The sequence below is a fragment of the Sapajus apella genome, unplaced genomic scaffold (genome assembly GCF_009761245.1).
Source record: "Sapajus apella isolate SASKATOON/1434 unplaced genomic scaffold, GSC_monkey_1.0 scaffold34, whole genome shotgun sequence".
Lineage (NCBI taxonomy): Eukaryota > Metazoa > Chordata > Mammalia > Primates > Cebidae > Sapajus > Sapajus apella.
The window spans coordinates 1,095,156-1,112,131 of record NW_022436974.1 but is presented as its reverse complement, the minus strand read 5'-3'; the positions used below and the strand labels follow the sequence as shown (position 1 = coordinate 1,112,131).

General features: G+C 37.2%; 1 protein-coding gene across 1 annotated transcript in view; it reads right to left on the bottom strand.

Moving 5' to 3' along the window:
* Positions 1-16,976, bottom strand: part of PGR (progesterone receptor) — an 84,510-nt gene that overhangs the window by 53,968 nt on the left and 13,566 nt on the right. The window lies entirely within an intron of this gene.

Genomic DNA, 16,976 nt, shown 5'->3' with positions numbered 1-16,976 from the left:
TTATTTAAAACTGTGAGTCTTTTAATATCATCACCCTACTTCAGCCTACTTATACTTCTGAAGTGTGACAAATAATTTTAAAGGATCATGGAGTACTCCTATAGTATTTTACATTAGTTAAGATTAAAATCAGAGTCTTCTGGCCAAAGTTTGTAGTAAAGGAATTCAGAGGTACCTAAAACATGTACTTAAGCAGGGGAAACGATTAGCCTAAATGGCAAAGGGCAAAAATGCCAAAAGGCTTATCTCTGTGACAGCTGATAAAAAGAAGGTTCCTGACCTCGGTCATTTCTGGAAAAGCACAAATATTATTTTCTTAAAGATGCATGCCTCTCTAAACTTGACAACCCTTTCAAAAGGTGGGCAAAGGATATGAATAGACACTTCTCAAAAGAAGACATCTATGCAATTGAGAAACATGTGAAAAAAAGATCTTCACTGGTCATGAGGGAAATACAAATCAAAACCACATGGAGATACCATCTCGCACCAGTTAGAATGGTGATCATTGAAAAATCAGGCACATGTACTGATTTGTATGTGGCATATATATATACACCATGAATACTATACAGCCATAAAAAAGGATGAGTTCATGTCCTTTGCAGGGACATAGATAAAGCCGGAAACCACCATTCTCAGCAAACTAGCACAGAACAGAAAACCAAACACTGCATGTTCTCACTCATAAGTGAGTGTTGAACAATGAGAACACATGGATACAGGGAGGGGAACATCACACACTAGGGCCTGTCAGGGGATGGGGGGCTAGGGGAGGGATAACAGGGAGTTGGGGGATAGGGGAGGGATAGCATTAGGAGAAATACCTAATGTAGATGAAGGGATGATGGATGCAGCAAACCACCATAGCACATGTATACCTATGTAAAAACCTGCACATTCTGCACATGTACCCCAGAACTTAAAGTACAATAAAATAAAATAAAATGGCTTAACAGCATCAAATATTTTTTTTCATTCCTAAATGCTGTGAATTCTTTCCTGATCTTCTGAATCATTTGCTTCACGTTATTTCTTTTCCCACCTGTCCCACTGTTTCATATTTTGAGGGCTCTCTTTTCTGACTCTTCACCTGTCTTTCCAGTAAGTTCCCTTTGCCAACTCCTCTTCCTTTGCTTATTCTTTATAGTTGTGTGCCACTGCACACACTTTATGGGTAGTCTCATTATCTTTTGACAGTCCCCAAATCTCAATATGAGCTCTGACCTTCCAGTCATTTCTCTAGGTACCTCAAACTCAACATATATGAAATACGATTTAGTGGTTATCTGTTCAAATGATATCATGAATTGTATTATTAGAGAAATTCTGTAAGAAAACAAGGAAATTCAAAACAGAAAATAACCTACAATTTGATAACAATGCATCTATTCTAACTTTTGCTTCCTTCTTGCTATGGTTTGAATGTTTGTGTTCTCTTCAAAATTCATATTGAAACTTAATCCCCAATGCAACAATATTAAGAGGTGGGGCCTTTGCCTTCAGGGATGGAATCAAACCCCTTCTAAAATGGCTTGAGGGAGCGAATTTGGTCCTTTTTGGCTTTTCTGACATGTGAGGATGTAGCAAGAGGCACCGTCTTGCAAGAAGAGAGCAAGACTTTACCAGACATCAAATCTGTGCCTCCTTGTTCTTGGCCTCTAAGCCTTTAGAACTGTCAGAAAATATTCCTGTTTTCATAAATTACCCAGTCTAAGGAATTTTTGTTGCTGTAGTAGAACAGACTAAAATATTTCCAAACTGTCTATACAAATCTAAATGTTACTTAATATCTATTTGTTAATATTTAAGTGAATATATTTATACTTTTATAAAACTCTCATTCATTCAACAAGTACTGAGTATCTACTATATCCCAACACTATTTACTGCATAATCCACCTTTTCCCTCACTAAATTAAAATGCCATCTTAATTGCTCATGCTACATTGTAGTACTGAAGAGCACAGTTAGAGAGGCCAGACTGCTTGTTCAAAGCTCAGATCTGCGAATTACTATCCACAAAAGAAAAATAATAAAAGAACAACAGACAATTATTAAGCAGGTACTATGTGCCAGGCATTGTTATAAGCTACTGACATGTATCAACTCATTTAAACATCAAAGCAACCTTGGGAGGTATTATTATTCTTATTTTACAGAGAGTTAACTGGAGCATCTAGAAGTTAAATAGCATGCTCAAGGTCACACAGTTAAACATTTTATTATCTTGAGAGGTAGTATAGAAAGTTAAGCATATGGTCTCTGGAGCACTGTTTAAATGTGAATGTCAATCTCATCACTTAGTAGCTGGATGACATTTGGCAATGAAAATGAAGATAACATTAGTACCTTGGATTGGATCTAAAGAATACGCAAGCTCATGTAAGAGCTTAGAATAGTCTGGCACATAGCAAGAACTTCAAAAATGTTTACTATAATTATGACTATCACACTCTTAAATCTCAAATATAGTTAGATCTTTTCTAGATGTGGTCCAAGAAGTCTCTAGTCAAGTTATTCAGTTTTAAAGGCAACTTAAAGATATTCTCAAACATGCATAAAATTGGGAAATAAGGCCCAGTATACTCTTCCTGAAGATGTAATCCAGTCAACAATAGATGAATTATAGCAGAGAATGTATGAGGTAGGAAGTCTGGTATGAAGAGACTGATGATAAGTACCAAATAAATTTAAACATAAGTATAAATAAGGAAATTATAGTTACCAAACAATGCGATTCTTATAAGTGCGGAAGAAAAAAAGGACTTTGAAGTCTGATATTTAAAGTTTGAGTGGGAAGGAAAATTTTTGACTATTAAGGGCATTGGCATGAAGTCACGACCTTGAGGGGTTGGCACAACTCATATCATTGTTGACTGCATGTGACAGACTGGAACAGTTTAAAGAAATCTGGAAGCTCAATCCACTCTAACTTTTCATCATCTTTAACACTAAGTTATGAGACATCAAAACTGCCAAGTAGATGCATTATCATGCAAACAAAACATAGCGGGTATACAGGTTAATCTTCTCAAGCAATTTTTTGGCTAAAGAAATGTTGCAGCCAGCCAGTTCCAACTAGAGCTGACTGAGATAATTTGGCATGGGGCCCACGCATTGCCTCTGAACCATAATGCATGCCCAGGACTCAGAGCCACCAAGAATGCAATGAATACAGAGAGAGCCACTCACACTATGTGTCACTCCATCAGGTACCTGGCTGTATATGCAGGTGAAGAAAGGTCAGGCACAAATGCATTATCCCTGTCACAACATTTTCCTGGAAATCTAGAAAAAGATGAAAATCTCACATAACATCAGTTGCTACCATTTTTCTTCAGACAACAGTCCCCAGTCTATATTCTGGTTTTGAGAAACAGATCCATGTCTAGATCCACTTGCTCACTTGTCATAAATCTTGGGCTGATGGCTCAATTGTGTATTATTGCTTCTCCTCAGTCCAATATAACATTGTCACTATTAGACAAGTGTAAAACAAGTCACTGTATTGAACCATTCGGAGCATTCCATTTGCTGCCATGTTTGCTCTTTACCTACATTGTCACCACCAGGAGTCACAAGACATTTATGAGCTTATAAATGTCTTATAACTATATGACATATGTCTTAAAACACTTACAAGCTGTAAGCCACCACAAACAGGTTACATGGCATGATGATAAATAGGAGAGTTCACTTCAGTAGGAGCCGCTATCTAACTCTCTCCATTAATGTATGCATCATCTGCCCCTTTGAAACCTGGGGAGCTACGGTCTGAAGTCCTTAATAGAGTACTACACTTCCTCTTTCTCCTTGCAAAACTGATCTGTTTTAGGGTGGGAAAAGCAGGGGGTGAGTACTAACTCTTACATCTTTTCTTTCTAATCACATGCTCTTTCCCATGTTCTTTATGCTCCAGAGTACTAACATCCTTGGATTACCCCCAAACTCTCATGCCTCTATGACTTTCCTCCCTTCCTTTCAATTTATCAACAGAAGAAAATCTCACCCATCTTTCAAGCCTTGGCTTACCTGCTCCCCTCATCTGGTCTTACCTAACTGCTCCCAGAAAGGCTGTAGACATTTCTTCTGTGTACCAACCGCACATTTAATGTGTTCCTGTTGTGTACTGTGTGCCTATAGCTACTAGGATCTGTGAGAGTGGGAACTAATTAATTTTGTGTCAAATACAGTTTGATAAATATTTGTTAGATAAGTGTATACACAATTATACCTATTGTTTCACTTGTATGTGTAAATATAGTTATACTCAACAAAATAAGACATAGTAGTTCACTTATTGTCATATATAGTATAGTGACTTGCTTCAGAATTTTTAGCCCCTTTTAACATTTTGTTTAAGAATGCTTTTATTCAGCAATTTCTTACCTTTTTATAGTAATGGGCCATAATTAAATGTGAAATCTAATAAGCTTATTTTTAAGAATAATTCCCAAGTGTTACTCTTATTAAAAAACCATATTCTGTGAAAATAAAAGCACTATGAAAATGTGAGTAGATCATTTTATTTGCCTAGTGACTTGCAAAAATTTTAGATAAATGACAAAATTCCATTTTAAAGGATATAAATTATTGTAAACAAGGGACTTAACTGTAAAATAAGAAATCTATATTGTTTGTATTGATTCTCAATATGAGCACAAGTGAACATATTTCTCTTGGGTCTGAGAAAGGTCACAATTTTTCATGACTTTTTGAAAAGAAGGGGATAATATGGCAGGAGAAATGATTATAATATATATTCAATAGTTTAAAGAATAAAATAGTGAAAGTCAGTATGGTATGACCTACAAATCATGGACTTGAGGCAACATGAGCTGGTCCATATGAGGGAAATCCTTCTGCCACAAACACAAAAATACTGGATAAAATATAATAGAAGCATGTTGCTTAATTACAGTCTGGAAAAAAGGGTGGGTAAATCTCTAAAAGCTAGAAAAGAAAAAATAAAGCCAGAGGAACAAACTTGAGTGGACTCTTCAGGGATCCAAAAAGATTTCAGATACAGATATAAGAAATGCCTAAAAGATAAGAACTGGGGTTTGAAGCCCCCCATGAAGGGATGGGATATGTTGCCTCAGTCCCAATGAAAGAGAGTGGCAGGAACTTAACTATATGCATAAAAATGTAGAATCTTAAAAGGCTGCCTTAGTGATGAAAATGGAGCTAGAAAACACTATACAGAAAATGCCAGAAAGCCAGAAACCTGTCCAAAACTCAGGGTAAGGACAAAAATTATGACTAAAAACAAAATAAAATATTGGCCTTTAATGGGAGGTGAATTTTCACTGTCACATGGTACAGGAACCTGGACAAAGGAACAAGGACTGATATAAGACCAGTGAAATTGCCAGGGTCCTTTGAGGGGCAAATGAAAAACTTATTTGTAGGGACAGGTGTGTACAAAAGCAAAACATAAAAGATTTGTACAAGAATATTCATAGCAGCAGTATTCATAATAGCCACAACCTGAAAACAACCCAAATGATCACCTTTAGCATAATGTATAAGCAAATGGTTTTATTAATTCAATGCATTCTTATACAGCAATGAGAATGAATGTCTAGCTCCATGCAAAATGTAGATGAACTACATAAGTATAATGTTGTGTAAAATAAGCAGACACAGAAAAATACTATATGATTCCATTAGTATTAGTTCATACATAGCTCAACCATAAAGTTTTAACATAGTTCAAACCAATCTGTGATGTTAGAAATTGGGATGGTGGTTACTTTGGGGAATGATTGGAAGAGGCAAAATGGAGCTTCTGGGAATCTAATGCTCTTTAAATTTTTTGTTCTGGGTGAAAATAACATGGTTTCATTTACCTACTGATAATCCATAAGCTCTACATCTTTAATTTGAGTGCTTTTCTGAAAATATTTATCAATAAAGTTTCTTTATTTTAAAAAATGCCTCCAGCTACAAGGGCAACTTAGAGGGTATTGTGATCCAACAGAGTCTGTGTAGGGTCAGTCCGTGGAAGTCCAGAAGCAGAGGGTCACAGCCGTGTCCAGAGAGGACAGGTGTCTCCTGCATTATAGGATTACAGGATTACAGTTACAGCCTCTCAGTAAAATATCTCCATGAATCTCACCAAAGTATCCCGCTAGGGGAGGAGCAGCCTGTAATCGCCCACCAAACACGGATAATCCCAGTGACAGTCAAATTCCTACTTCTTGTGTAAAACTGTGCTCTCTGTCTAACCTCTCTTCCCACACCTTGGCCCTGGAAAGGTAAAAATCAGCTGTCAATGGATCAGTGTGGGCAGGGTAAACAGAGAAGAAGCAGATCTTATTTGTTCTTCCTAGTAGGCTTCAAGCCCAAAGCAGTGAGTACTGAATTGGGGCAAAGAAGAAATCTAAATTTAGAAGAGGATTTGTAAATTTAGCTATAATGTTTCCCTGGGCATTTTGATTAGTGATACAGTTTGGCTTTGTGTCCCCACCCAAATCTCATCTTGAATTGTAACCCCATAATCCCCACGTGTTGTGGGAGGAACTTAGTAGGAGGTAATTGAATGATGGGGCTGGTTTCTCCCCATTGCTGTTCTCTGATAGTGAGTGAATTCTCGTGAGATCTGATAGGTTTATGAGTCTAGCATTTCCCCTGCTGGTACTCATTCTCTCTCCTGCAGCCCTGTAAAGAAGGACATGTTTGTTTGTGTCCCTTTCTGCCATGATTGTAAGTTTCCTGAGGCCTTCCCAGCCATATGGAACTGTGAGTCAATTAAACCTCTTTCTTTTATAAATTACCCAGTCTTAGGTATTTCTTCATGGCAACATGAGAATAGACTAATACGATTAGTGAAATGAGATTGTTTTCCTGATTAAAATCTATAGGAATGGCCCAAGATTTTATGCAGGACATGGAAGAACTAGCCTACAGAGCAGGTTTTGTTGTTAGAGGTAATAATGCTGATACTAGTATTTGGAATACACACACACACACACACACACACACACACACACACTACATATAGATAAAACAATTAGTAATTATTTTGATTTTGCTAGAAATATAAATGTAAACCAGTAACTCTCAGCTAGAGGCAGTTTTGTTCCCTTCCCCCACCAGGACATTTCACAATACCTGGAGATAATTTTGGTTTATACAACTAGAGGGTAGGTATTATTGCAGAGAAGCCAAAAATGCTGCCAAACATCCCATAATGCACAGGACACCCCCCACAACAATTAGATGGCCCAATAGGTCAATAGTGTGAGGTTGAGAAATCATGGTATAAACTGATAATTTCCTCACTTTTTCAAAAAGAGTTATTTTCTAGGTCTGTTCACTGAAAATGCCCAGAAGGAAAAACAACTCCAGCAGCGATTCAGATTTTCACATCTAATATAATTTTCATCTAAAAAGAACCAGAGCTCCTTGGGGAAATGACTGATCCAGGACTAGGGCAGGAAATGTGCAAGTTGAGCCTGGGATGTTTTGCTGTGACAGATAATGTGCTTTTACTGAGGGCTAACAAAATTGTGTCTCATTGACCACTGATTAAGTTAAACTAATATAAGACCATTTGAACATCAAAAAGAACTAGTTCAAGTGATTAAAACACATTGAACACATATTTAAAAAATATCCTTGAGTATATTATGATATGTAAGAAGTGAAAGAATGAGAAAAAGAAACAAAAGGAACTCACTGGAAGCCACTAGAGATTACTAGGGCAAAAACTCACAACTTTGAAAATTGAAAATTAAAGGTAAAATAATTAATTAAAGGTAATAAGTATCTATTAGGCTTTCCATTATTAATTGTATTTTAAGATTATCAAACTGCCTTTTGGAAGAGAGAGAACTATTAAAAATATTTATAGCTGATAAAAGGGATAATAGAAATAGAAAATCATCCTTTTGCAATTTCTAATGAAATGGCCACCACTTGTCAAGTCCGAATAGACAAGTAAAATACTCCTCCATTTTCCAACTACATATCTGTGTGAGGCCACATTTTCTTCCTATGCTTCAACGAAAGCAACATACTGTAACAGATTGACTGTAGATGCAGATATGAGAACCCAGCTATCTTCTATTTAGATAGACATTAAAATGACTTTTAAAAATGTAAAACAGTGTCATTATCATCATTAAATTTTTTGGTTTGAAAAATTAGTATCTAATGGGTTTGCTTTTTAACAAGTTAATAAAAAATTTTAAAACATGAGTTTTAATTTCTAACACAGTAAATACTGAGAGATATAATTAACATACACAAAAGCTCTTTGGGCTTGCAGCACTTTTTAAGCATGTAAGGGGGTCATGATCAGTGTCTGAGAACTACTGGCCTGTGTAGGGTTCTTGTCAAAATGTTTAACTGGCATATAATCACGTGGGGGAAAAATTAGACAAATCCAGATGATGAAACTTTCTACAAAACAGCTGACTTGGACTCCTAAAAAATGCCAATGTCCTGAAAGACATAAAAAGGTGGGAGATCTAAGAAAACTAAATACAGTTGTTAACCAAGTAAAATACACAATTCCCAACTGGATCCTGAATGAAAAAAAAAAATAGACTACAAAACATTCCGGGAACAACCAAAGAAATTTTAATATTGGCTGAAAATTAGAAGAATTGTTTTACCAATGTTAAAATTTTGAGTGTGACAATAATCTGGTTATAATGGAAGACGTTCTTGTCCTTAGGACGTGAATTTTGGTTTTAAGTGGTGAAATGTCATGATGTCTGCAACTCACCTTCAAATCACTGATTATAGATATTCACTGTATATTCCTTAAAGTTTTTTGTATGTTTTCTGGAATCCAACATACTCTGAAGATGTATGCAGAATGAAACAAAGGTTCAGACCAGTTTTGCACATTAGTAAGTCAGGGGACGGTCATGTAAAATGAAATAAAGAGTGACTATCTAGCAGAGTGTGAAAGACAGCTGAACAGTAACAAACCAGTAAGTTTTAAAATATCTTCATGAGGATCCAAGGATTTTTGATAAAAGTGAAGGAAAAGGGCGTGAGGGGAGGGAGAGAAGGAAGGAAACAAAATCATATTGAGCATATTAGAGACCAATATACTAAGTATTTAACTGGTTTCTTTCATGTAATCTTATAACAAAGTAGATAAATAAATATTTCATTTTCCCTAGAATAGCAGTCCCCAGGCTTTTTAGGGACAGGTTTCATGAAAGACAAATTTTCCACAGACTGGAGGTGGCGAGGGGATTGGGGGAAGTAGTGATTTCAGGATGAAACTGTTTCACTTCACATGATCAGGCATTAGTTAGACTCTCATAAGGAGCACAACTTAGATCCTTAGCATGCACAGTTTACAACAGGGTTTGCACTCCTATGAGAATCTAATGCCACCACTAGTCTGACAGTAGGTGCAGCTCCGGCAGTAATGCTTGCTCACCTGCTGCTCATCTCCCACTGTGTGGCCTTATTCATAGCAGGAGGTGAGCAGCAGGTGAGTAGAATGGCAGAAGAAATGATAATATATGTTCAATAGTTTAAGGAATGAAATAGTGAAAGTCAGTATGGTATGACCCACAAATCGTATGCTTGCTCTAGGTTGGAGACCCCTGTCCTAGAAGAAATAGTAAAGTGCATGGAAATTCCCCAGAATAGAGCAGATCTAAATAGTCTTTGGACTAGAATCTAAGATGATACAGAATATGCTGGCTAAAGAACAGACCACTGGGCACTGAACATGAGATGTGAGCATCTGAGACCTTGAAGGTGATCCTGGGGAGGGTGACAGCACACTGGTGGGCAGCAGGGCAGAGAATAGCACCTCCTGTCTTTTATCCTAGCACATTACTAAACTTCACCCTGAACTACCGGACTCTAGAGGAATCCCAAGTTAGTACAACCATCAAACAAGTACTTCAGTAGAGACTGGGCATATTTCTAACCTCTTACATATGTAAGAGTACATGTTGTCTTCATCCAAGAATTGCAACTCAACCTGATGGAATTTTTTCCAATCCCAGCATTTAGTTCTTAAAGAGGAAATCTAATATCCACCTAATTTTTATGTCTTAGTAGTTAACCAGTTTTATTAATCCTACTTAAATGCATATAGGGTGTTTTTCTTTTTATGAAAAATTTTTAAAATTACAAATATATGCAAAGTTTTAGCTTTTTAAAATTATATTTACCTGGGATGCAGTGAGTCCTTTTGATCTAAAAAGTGAAATTTTCATTTAACTGCTAAACTTACTTCTTTATCTGTGTTCTACCACCTATTGTTAGCTATATAACCTGGAATGGATCATTTAACTTCTTGGCGCTACATTATCTTCATCTATACAATAACAGTATAAAAGCCGCTTTGTGGGTAAAATAATGTATACAAAATCCATAGCACCATGACAGACAAAGAATAAATGCTTAATAGGTAGTAATTATGACAGTTCAATAAACAAGTATTTCTTGAATAACTACCATGCACCAACATGTTCTAGGGGCTGATGACACAATATAAAAATGATCTCATAAAAACGATACATAAGAAAGAGCCATTTTCTATAATCAACTAATACTTTTTCTTGCCTTGTTTTTTAGTTTCTTCTTCATGATCACTGGATATTTATGGGTTGTGTATGCGCTCTCTATTCATCCTATCTGTTGAACAACAGCATAGTGATGAAGCCATATGCTTTAGAGTCAAACAGACTTTCATTCAAATTCAGTTCTATCACTCTCTGCACCATGATAAAAATTATTTAATCAAATTCTTAGTTTTCCCACTTATACAGATACATATTTTACAAGGCTGTTACATGGATTAAATGAGGTAAATTAGATGAAATGTTAGCACAATGACTGGTACATAATAAAAACAATAAATCATAGCATGTAATTTTCACCAGTTTACCATCTTCCCTTCATTCTGAAGTAACTCCTTAAATGTAAACTCTACATAGCTGGTGTTATTCCCTGTTCTTTATGACTGCCAATGTGGATTTTAACCCTGTTATTGCATTTTGGATCATACTTCGGTGTTTTCTTGTCTCATCCAGTTATGCTTTTACTAATCTGGTTGTTTCTTTATGACACCCAGTCTTGTTTCATAGATACTGTTGTTTCTGTAATAATTCAAAGCATATTATCCAAGTTTTTCTTTCATTTTCTAGCAAATACATTTTAGGTATACTTGTCCTAAGATTGAATCTGCCAGTTACTGATGATAAATGTTACTGATGTTAAATGAGACAACCTGACAACACTTTGGGTTGGGGGGGAATGTGTTAAGCGAGACACTGGCAGTCACCAAGGTTTGGTAGGTTTCAGGATATTCATGGAAGCTGGAATGGGTGAGAGGAGTGGGGAGTGTTAGGGAAAGGAATTAGAGAGGAAAGAAGAAATTGCTAAGATGCTAAGAGATGATGAAGATTGAGGATGCTGAGTAAGGCTAGAGTTGGCTAGCCCAGGGAAAAAAGTAGTAGACAGTATAATCAGAGCGCAGCAGAACTCAGATCCTGTAGAGCCTTGAAGGCCACTGTAAGAACTTTGATTTACAGTGCCACTGGAGACATTGGAGCAGAGAGATAACATGATCTGACTTATATTTTAACAGTAGTAAATTGGCTTCTAGCTTGAGGGCAGACTCTCAACCTCTAGACTCTAGGAGGGCAAGGATAGAGATAAGACTACCGGAAGACCACTGCCATATGTCCAAAGAAGAATAAGAGTGATTTGAACCAAAGTGGTCAGTGGAGGTGGTGATAAGAGGTCAGGTTCTGGATATTTTCTGAAGGAGGAGCCAAGTGATTTATAGAGTCCTATTTTTTTTTTTAATATAAATTAAGTCTTTCATGTCATCATTCTAAATTATTTGTTCTTTTTTCTTCCCTTCAATTCTCTTAAATTGAATTCTTTCTGACCGTGAATCAGCTTCATCTGTCTTTCCTGGAGCTGCTCTACTCCTCTTTTTCTAAATAAAACAATCCCTCTGGATCTCTTCCAAATGCCCTAATTATTCACATGTCTTCTAACTCATAAAACATCAATTTGTATGAAACATCTAGTTATATCTGACATCCATAATAATATAGTTAGCTAACAAGTAAGCATTTAGAGAATGTAAATAACTACATATTACATGTAAAATTTTTAAAAGACCCACAATCATTTGACCTCATATACCATTGAGAAAGGAGTTTAAGACAGCTACATAAAAAAAATTTAAAAATTACAAAACTATTTGTCAACAAAGTTGTTTGAGTCATTATGCTACTCTGATGCAAGATTGTTACCTACATCCAAGTGGTCAATTCCTCCCCTCATATCTATGCAGTTTATTTTTTTCTTCCTGATTATAGAAATCCTAAATTTATCAATGTTCAACTTCATTGTTTCTTCAAACTCTGTTCAGGCATATCAAGTGACTTAAGATTCTGTTATAATTTTCCAGAATCTCCCCAGTCTCACTTGAAACTGACTTTGTAAAAAAAAAAAAAAAGGTAGAACCATATGGATAATTAATTAACATTTTCCTAAATGTTATTTAAGTTGAGGCACCCAAACATATAAGATTTGAGCCTAGCCAGGCGCAATGGCTCACGCCTGTAATCCCAGCACTTTGAGAAGCCAAGGTAGGCAAATCACTTGAGGTCAGGAGTTCAAGAACAGCCTAGCCAACATAGTAAATTTCCGTCTCTACTAAAAATACAAAAATTAGTTGGGCGGGGTGGCAGGCGCCTGTAATCCCAGCTACTTGAGAGGCTGAGGCAGGAGAATTGCTTGAATCCTGGAGTCAGAGATTGCAGAGAGCTGAGATTGTGCCGCTACATTCTAGCCTGGGTGACAGAGTGAGACTCCGTCTCAAAAAAAAAAAAAAAAAAAAAGAAAAAAAAGATTTGAGCTTAGGCATAGTGGTGGTTCATGCCTGTAATCCTAGCACTTTGGAAAGCTGAGTTGGGAGGACTACTTGAGACTAGGAGTTCCAGACCAGCCTGCAACAAAGCAAGGTCCTGTCTATTAAAAAAATATCTGGAGGTTGAGGTGGGAGGATTGCTTAAGTCCAGAAATGCAAGGCTGCAGTCAACCATGACCATGCCACTGTACTACAGCCTGTCTCAAAATAATACTACATGTTAAAAGTAAAAAATATTTCTAAAAGACTTGACTACAATAAGATTTTCAAGTATTTTCAATAAATCTCTCAATTAGCAGGGCACGGTGGCTGTAATCCCAGCACTTTGGGAGGCTGAGGTGGGTGGATCATGAGATCAGGAGTTCAAGATCAGCCTGGCCCAGATGGTGAAACCCTGTCTCTTCTAAAAATACAAAAATTAGCTGGCTGTGGTGGTGGGCGCCTGTAATCCCAGCTACTCGGGAGGCTGAGGCAGAAAAGTGCTTGAACCTGGGAGGTGGAGGTTGCAGTGAGCTGAGATGGCCACCACTGCATTCCAGCCTAGGCCACAGAGCGAGACTCCATCTCAAAAAGCATATAATAATAAAAAAAAAAAAAACCTCTCAATCAATTGCTAGTACCATCTTGTACTTCAAACACAGTGACCAGTGGTGTGCTTTAGTGAAAGCAGTTTAATTTTTGAAGCCTGGCAGAACTGGGTTTAGTTACCAGCTCCATTATTATCTGGCTGGGTGTCTTTAGAAAAGTTAACTTCCTTCCTTGTTTTAATTCTTATATCTGAAAAAATGAGATGGTAGTAACTTCTCAAACAACTCTGAATGAAAATTAAAGGAGATACAAGCATATCTTATCTTATTGTGATCTGCGTAATTGTACTTCACAAATGTTGTCTTACAAATTCAGGGTTTGTGGCAGCCCTGCAACCAGCAAGACTATGGGCATCATTTTTCCAATAGCATATGTTCACTTCCTGTCTCTGTCACATTTTGGTCATTCTCAAAACATTTCGGACTGTTTCATTATTATATCTGTTTTGGTGATCTATGATTAGAGATCTTTGAAGCTATTACCATAACTGTTTTTGGGTGCCACAAACCTTGCCCATATAAGACAATAAACTTAACTGATAAATGTGTGTGTTTGGACTGCTCTACCAATTGGCCATTCTGTCCTGGTCTCTTTCTTCAGGATTCCCTATTCCCAGAGTACAACAATATTGAAATCAGGCCAATTAACAACCCCACAATGGCCTCTAAGTGTTCAAATGAGAGAAAGAGTTGCACATCTCTCACCTTAAATTAAAAGCTAGAACGATTAAGCTTCATGAGGGAGGAATGTCGAAAGCCGAGGTAGGACAAAAGCCAGGCCTCTTGTACCAGTTAGCCAAGTTGTAAATGCAAAGGAAAAATTCTTGAAGGAAGTTAAAAAGTTCTACTTTAGGGAACATGCGAATGATAAGAAAGCAAAACACAAAACAAAAAAAACTTTATTGCTGATATGGAGAAACGTTTAGCGGTCTGGATAGAGGATCAAGCTAGCCACAACATTCCCTTAAGCCAAACTTAACCAAAAGCAAGGCCATCACGCTCTTCAATTCTGTGAAGGGTTAGAGAGGGATGAAAGCTGTAAAAGCAAAGTCTGAAAGTAGCAGAAGCTGGTTTATGAGGTTTAAGCGAAGAAGCCATTCCCATAACATAAAAGGGCAAGGCGAAGCAGCAAGTCATCCAGAAGATCTAGCTAAGATCATGGATGATGGTAGCTGCATTAAACTACAGATTTCCAGTGTAGACAAAACAGACTTCTCTTGGAAAAACACGCCATTTAGAACTTCCAGAGCTAGATAGAAGAAGTCAAAGCCCAGCCTCAAAGCTTCAAAGGACAGGCTGATTCTCTTGTTAGGGGCTAATGAAGCTGGTCACTTGAAGTTGAAGCCAATGCTCATTTTTCATTCTGAAATTCTTAAAGCCTTTAACAATTATGCTAAGTCTACTCTGCCTGTGTTCTAGAAGTGGAACAACAAAGCCTGAGTGACAGCACAGCTACTTACAGCATGGTATATAACTACTTTAAGCCCACTGTTGAGACCCGCTGCTTAGAAAAAAAAAAAAAAATTCCCATGAGCTCTGATGGAAATGCACAAGAAGGTTAATGTATTCATGCCTGCTAACACAACATCCATTCCTCAGCCCATGGATCACTGAGTAATTCTGACTTTCAAGCCTTATAATTTAAGAAACTCATTTCATTAAGCTATAGCTGCCATAGATTGTGATTCCTCTGATGAATCTGGGCAAAGTTCATTGAAAACTTTCTGAAAGCGTTCATCATTTTAATGTCATTAAGAGCATTTGTGGTTCATGCGACAAAGTCAAAGTATCAACATTAACAGCGGTTTGGTAGGAGTTCATTCAAACCCTTATAGATGACTTGGAGGGATTCAAGACTTCAAGGAGGAAGTAACTGCATATGTGGTAGAAATGGCAAAAGAACTAGAACTAGAAGTGGAGACCAAAGATGTGACTGAATTGCTAAAATCTCATGATAAAATTTGAATGCATGAGGGATTTCTCATGGATGAGCAAAGTAAGTGGTTTCTTGAGATTGAATGTGCTCCTGGTGAAGATGCTGTGAACATTGTCAAAATGACAACAAAAGATTTAGGATTTAGGATATAATATAAACTTAGTTGATAAAGCAACAGCAGGTTTGAGAAAACTGACTCCAGTTTTCAAAGAAGTTCTACGGTGGGTAAAACACATCCTTGCATACTACAGAGAAATCTTTTGTGAAAGGAACAGTCCATGGAACTTTCTGTTTCATGGAACAGTCCATGGAACAGAAAGGAACAGTCTCTTTTGTGAAAGAGACTTCCCACATGAAGTTTCCCATGTGGGAAACTTCACTGTTGTCTCATTTAAAGAAATTGCCACAGTCACCCCAACCTCCAGCAATCACTACCTTGATAAGTCAATGACCATTCACATCAAGGCAAGACCCTCTACCAGCAAAAAGATTGCAACCTGCTTAAGGCTCATATGATCATTAGAGCAATTTTAGCAATAAAGTATTTTTAATCAGGGTATGTACATTGTTTATTTAGACATAATGCTATTGTATACTTAATAGACTGCAGTATAGTTTAAATATAACTTTTTTCAGCAATGGAAAACCAAAAAATTTGTGTGACTTGCTTTATTGCAATATTTGCTTTATTGCAGTGATCTGGAACAGAACCTGCGATATCTCTGAGGTATGCCTAAAGCAAATACATACAATGTGCCTACTATACTGCCTAGTATATAGTAAGGACACAAAAGGTGGAAATCTCCAACCTCCCTCCCTAGCCTCTCATATTTTTTAGAATTCTTCCTAGAGAAGGGAACATTCTTTGTAGGGGACACAGCCTACCTTCCTTCTACATTTCAGCTTCACTACTTTAGGGAATAAAAAGTAGTGTTTTCTCAGCAAAAGATTGAAGGCCACAGGATCTTGATCAAAGAGTATTTTAAATAATCTTAGGTCTGATCTCCCTGGCATGACCTTCTGCCTATGTTCCCCATTGCTTCTAGAGTTAACTTTCTCAAAAACAAAGCTGACCATGTCTCTTGCAGCTTTGTGTCTGGCTCCCCTCCGAGTCAAGCAAAACTTTAAGAAACAGCCAAACAGCTAGCTGTAATGCAATTTCTGGGTCCCTTTCCTAGATATTTTGATTTGGCTTACCTGGGGCAAGGTGCAGAAATCATTTCAAACTAGTACCCAGGTGATTCTGAGGCAGATAGCTCGAAGACCAAAAGAACACTGGCTTACCAGACAAAATTCAAACTAGATGAGGAGCTAAGCTTTGGGATATGTTGGTTTGAGGTATTCAGTACTCATAGTATGAAGATATTATGTAGGCCATTAGGCATACAAATCTGGAGTTCAGGGGAAAGGTCTGGGATGGCGATAGAAATTTGGAAGTGATTGGATGATGGATGATTTACCAACAGTTTTGAGAATGGATTAATAACCAAGGAAGTAAGTATATGAAGAGAAGGGAACGGGTCCAGTAACTGAGCACTGGAACCTCTCATGTGAAAAACTAAAGGAGAAGAGC